Genomic DNA, 6,000 nt, shown 5'->3' with positions numbered 1-6,000 from the left:
ATTCCCTTCAGTTTGGGTGGAAGGAAACCCCCCCTAGTCTGGCAAAAAAACACCCCCCGATATTAATTGACCTAAAGCCTGGATCCCAACCTGTCAAAATATGCCAACATATGGTCCCATGGGAGGCACACCTAGGGATCCTCACACACTTGGACAGGCTACTCAAATGGGGACTTCTAAAATGATGCCAGTCCCCATGGAATACTCCCTCTGCTGCCCATGAAAAAGCCTGGGACAAATGGTCACCGTGCTGTACAGGACCTAAGAACCATTCATGAAGCAGTCATCACACTGCATTCAGCATTGTCTAACCCATACACTCTACTAGAACTCATACCCTTGGAAGCAAGATGGTTCACATTTCTAGATTTAAAAGACGCCTTCTTCTGTCTCCAGCTAGCACCTAATAGCCAACTCCTATTTGCTTTTGAATGGGAAAACCCTACCACAGGGCACAGTTCACTGGGACTAGACTGCCACAAGGATTCAAAAATTCACCAACCTTATTCAGTAGGGCGCTGGCATCTGATTTAGCCAGGTTTCTGGGACGGGACCTAGGATGTGTCCTCCTTCAGTATGTGGACGATCTTCTGCTAGCCAGTCCCACACAGACCCAGTGCTGGGAGTGAACCAGGGCCATATTCAGGCTACTAGCAAGGCAAGATACTGGGTATCAAAGAAAAAGGCACAGGTTTGCCAGCAGGAAGTTAAATATTTGGGCTTTAAAATTTACCCAAGGCAAACGGTTGCTGGGAATTGAAAGGAAACAGGCAGTCTGTACCATTCCAGCTCCCACTATCTGCCAGCAGGTCTGAGAGTTCTGGGAGCAGCAGGATTCTGTTGAATATGGATCCCAGGGTTCTTGGAGTTGGCCAGACCTCTATATGAGGCACTAAGGGGGAGGAGAGAGCACTCCTTTTATGGGGCCCTAATCAAGAAAAGGCATTCGAAACTATAAAAACAAAACTCTCAGAGACACCAGCCTTGGGACTCCCAGATGTATCACGAGATTTCAACCTGTTTGTACATGAGAAGAATGGGGTGACTCTGGGGGTTCTCACCCAGGAATTTGGAGCTTGGTGAAGACTAGTGGCATACCTTTCAAAGCAGACTGACTCAGTTGTAGCGGGATGGTCATCCTATCTGAGGGTCACTGGCAGCCACCACACTTTTAATCAAGGAAGCAGACAAACTCACGTTGGGGCAAAACCTAAATGTTAAGGTTCCCCATTTCTGTTATTACCTTGATGGATGCCAGAGGGCGACACTGGCTAATGCATGCACCGGTGATACATTATCAGGGACAGCTATGTGAGAACCGACGACTAAGATTGGAAGCTGTAAAAACTCTAAACTCTGCCACTTTCTAGTCTGCAGTGGCGGGGGCCCCCAGAACACGATTGTCTACCAGTACTTGATGAAGTCTATTCTAGCCGATCCAACCTATCAGACAGGCCCTTACAAAATCCTGACCTCGTCCAGTACACCCACAGCAGCAGCTTCATGAACAAAGGCAAAAGATACGCTGGTTATGCAGAAGTCTCTGATTTTGAGGTCATGAAAGCAGCCCTTCTACAAGGATGGTCAGCCCAAAGAGCAGAACTGTGGGCCCTAATAAGAGCACTAGGACTCAGTAAAGACAAACGGGCCAACACGTACACTGACTCGCACTATGCCTTGGCCACTGTACATGTACATGGGGCTCTATACAAGGAGAGAGGACTTTTGACTGCAAGAGGAAGAGAGATCAAAAATTGGGAAGAAATCCTAAATGCCCTATTAAGGGCAGTCTGGGAACCGAGGAAGGTAGCTGCCATCCACTGCAAGGGACACCAAGGAGGAAAGGACTCAGTGTCAGAAGGTAACCGATGAGCCGACACTACAGCTAAACAAGCAGTGGGAAAAGAAACAACAACCTCAACAATCATGCTGCCCTCAGAACTGCCAACTTCCCCAAGGTACACAATCCATGAAACAAAATGGGCACAATAGGAAAAAGGAGGCCAGACAAAAGACAGATGGTGAGTACTTCCAGACCAGAGAGTCTATACATACCGGAGCAGCTAGCCCATCAGGTGGTTCTCCAACAGCAGGAGTTCACCCACTTAGGAAAAACTGCCCTTGAAACCTTATTGAGCTGTTACTATGTAATTGCTCAACTCCTGCCCCTCTGTGCCTCAGTCTTTCAATGCTGCCTCCTCTGTGCTCAAAATAATGCCAAACAAGTCCCCACTGGGCCCATGGAAATCCAATGCTGTGGTCAGGCACACTGTGAAGATTTAGAGGTAGGCTTTACCGAAATAAGACCCAGTAAAGGATACAAATATCTTTTGGTATTCATCTGCATGTTTTGGGGCTGGGTTGAAGCCTATCCCACATATATAGAAAAGGCAAGAGAAATAACCAGGCCCTTGCCAAGGGATATCATTCCCAGACATGGTATACCGTTAACCATAGGCTCAGACAATGGCCCAGATTTCGTGGCCACATTGGTGCAGCAAGTAGCCAAAGCCCTAGGTATCCAATGGAACTTACATGCAGCTACCAGCCCCAGAGTTCAGGGAAAGTGGAATGTATGAACTGGACCCTTAAATCAGCCATGGCAAAACTATGTCAGGAAACTAACTTGCCCTGGCCAGATATACTAACTCTTCTCTGAATATGCTCTACACGCTGGGCAAAAATGGGATTCTCCCCATTCGAGATCCTATATGGAAGACCCTTCCACTAGCCAAATTCAAGGGGGACCTGACAGAGATATGGAATTTAGAAATACAAAAACAACTACAAGGACTAGAGAAAACTGTATTTGAGACACATAGATGAGTGACAGAATACCTATTTCCCTAGGAATAACTGTACATCTCCACAAACCTGGGGATCAGGTTTGGATAAAAGATTGGAAGAAGGAACCCACTTACACCTACATTGAAGGGTCCTTATTTAATTGTGCTAACCACGCCCACAGTTCTCAAGGTTGCAGGACTAACCACCTGGATCCACCATTCCCGAGTAAAGGCAGACCACCTGCCACCTGACAACCACTCGAAATGGAAAGTAACTGCTAACCAGGATAATCCTCTCCAGACCCCCCTTAAGAAGACAGCAGACGATAAGTGGCCTGCAGCCAACACCTGAGAACTCTCTGTAACCAGAAGCTTGAGGAAAATCAAGCAACTTAAATGAACTACAACAAATCGTTCTTTCTCAGATTTCCTTGTCATCCCCTACCTACTTCTCTTTCCATACTTGTTGCTATACTCTTTGCTGTAGGGCTGGACCTGCTAACTGCCGAAAGGGGAGGACTATGTCTTTTCCTACATGAAGAATGTTGCTTCTATGTCAACCAATTGGGGATAGTCTGAAAATGGTCCAGCAGTTAAGGGAGTGAATCAACAAAGACAGGAATTAGCAGATTCATGGAACTCTTGGAGCAACTTATGGAATTGGGCATCTTGGCTCCTCCCTTTAGCTGTCCTCCCCTAATGCTTTTCAGAGCCCTCCTGTGTGGTCCTTATATTCTTAATATGCTAACCAGGCTTGTTTCCTCTCATCTAGAAGTTATAAAACTCCAGATGATGCTCCAGTTGGACCATCCTAGCTGTTGCTACTCTCCTTTCGATGATGAAGAACCTTAGCTGCCTCACCCCTCCCTTCAGCGTCCCTGTCCAGCAGGAAGAATTCAGAATGGTCTTTGCCCCTCCTCCCATGGCAGCAAAGGGTTCCCTGGCCCCCACAAACTGATTTTCTGTAAGTCTGCCACAGCAGCTTGAGAATTAAGAGGGGGAAATGAGAAGAAAATCTAGTAAAAACAAGATAAAAGGGGCCAGCCAGATGTCCAAGGCTGGATACTCCCCCTGCATACTTTTGGCTTCTGTAATCTTGTTTGCTTCCTATGTCCACCAACTGCCCAAGTACCATTGATAAGTGTCCCCTCCCCCCTTTCTTTTGTTTCTCAACCCCCTACCATCCCAGCCATAAAAGGAGGCCGATGTCAAGGTTCAGGGCTCAGACTTTGGAGGTGACTCCGCTGGGCCGGCACAAGTGCACAATAAACAGTCTTCTCTGATTCCCTGAGTGCATGTCGCTTTTCCTGGGTGCCGAGTATTTGCTGTAACACAGGGTGGGCTCAGAGAAAGAAAGTGTGGGGCAGGCAGTACCCTCTGGCCTCCTTAGGTCTTAAGCTTATAGTATTGGGGCTCTGCTGAGGCTGTTTAAAATGGTAGGCTAGACAAAGGGATTCCAGGTGGAAAGACAGACATCCAGCATGGATTTGACAAATTTCTTTTTTTTTTAATAGTATTTTTTAAATTCAGCAGCGGGGGGTGGGGGGTGGGGTGGGCAGAGAGAGAGAAGGAGAGAATCCCAGCCAGGCTCTGCACTGTTATCACAGAGCTGGACGTGGGACTTGAACTCACAAAACATGAGATCATGACCTGAGATGAAATCAAGAGTCAAACCCTTAACAGACTGAGCCACCCAGGTACCCCTTGACAAACTTCTTAAGAACTAAACCTGGCAGACAGAGTAGCAGAAACCAACTTGGGATCTTTATTTCAAACATTACTCACAGTATGCCCTCAACAAAAGTTAGTTCAAGAATTTAGAGGCACCTGGGTGGCTCAGTCGGTTAAGCGGCCAACTATGGCTCAGGTCATGACCTCACAGTTCATGGGTTTAAGCCCTGCATCAGACTCTACTGACAGCTTGGAGCCTGGAACCTACTTCAGATCCTGTGTCTCTCTTTCTCCCTGCCCCTCCTCCACACATGCTCTGTCTCTCAAAAATAAATAAACATTAAATAAAAAAAATTTTTTTAAATGAACATGATAGAAATGTGGTAAAAAAGAAAAAAAATAGGACATAAAAACTCAAGTTTACAAAATTTAATTCTTTTTTTTTAACGTTTATATATTTTTGAGAGAGAGAGAGAGACAGAGAGACAGTGCAAGTAGGGAAGGGGCAGAGAGAGAGGAAGACACAGAATCCAGAAACAGTCTCCAAGCTCTGAGCTGTTCAGCAGAGAACCAAATGTGGGGCTCAAACTCATAAATCAGGAGATCATGACCTGAGCTGAAGTTGGACACTTAACCAACTAAGCCACCCAGGCGTCCCATACAAAATTTCTTTTTTTTTTTTTTAAGTTTGTTTATCTATTTTGAGAGAGACAGAGACAGTGTGAGTGGAGGATAGAGAGCGAGAATCCCAAGCAGGTTCCAATCTGCCGGTGTAGAGCCTGCTGCAGGACTCCAACTCATGAAACCGTGAGATCGTGACCTGAGCCAAAACCAAAAGTCGGATGCTTAACTGACTGAGTCACCTGGGTGTCCCTCAAATTTACAGAATTTAAAAGCAGATAGTATGGGGACTGAGTAGGTCCTAGGGGAATTACTATGTGGACCCACAATAAACATTTAGTGAGCACTTACTGGGTGTCAAACATGCTAGGAACTGGAAATGAACGGTGGAATAAGACATCCTTGGCCTCCTGGAGGTGCTGTTATAGAGCATGCCTTTCTCATAGGGCATGAATCCTCCCTTTCTCTTTCTTCTCTACTAGGGATTTTCTGACCATCCTTCTAGACTAAATTCAAATCTTACTTGCTCTATGAAACCCTGTCCAACAGCTCTAAGAAAAAAGAAAATTATCTCTTTCTTCTCTTTGCTTCTAGAGCATTCTTTTAAACTTGTTTTATGTTTTTTGTGCTTTATTGCTATTATTTGTTTCTATTTTTGTCTCCTCCACAGAGTGTGTGTAAGAGAAACACTTTGTGCTGTTTGGATTTGGCTCTGTTAGATTCATGATGTTAATTAAAATTTGACTCACAAGTGGGTTTTGAAAGCAGTAGATTGTGAGCAGTATATTTTAAAAATGGAGAAGAGAACAGAAACCATCAAAGTGATCCAGACATTATAAGGATGAATAACGTCTCATGAAATTTGTTTCTGTTATCTATTTGGTTGTCCTGAGTCACAATAAAATGTTCTTATTGAGGATAA

This window comes from Lynx canadensis, chromosome A3, assembly GCF_007474595.2.
Source record: "Lynx canadensis isolate LIC74 chromosome A3, mLynCan4.pri.v2, whole genome shotgun sequence".
Classification (NCBI taxonomy): Eukaryota; Metazoa; Chordata; class Mammalia; order Carnivora; family Felidae; genus Lynx; species Lynx canadensis.
Note: the sequence above shows the minus strand (reverse complement) of the source record.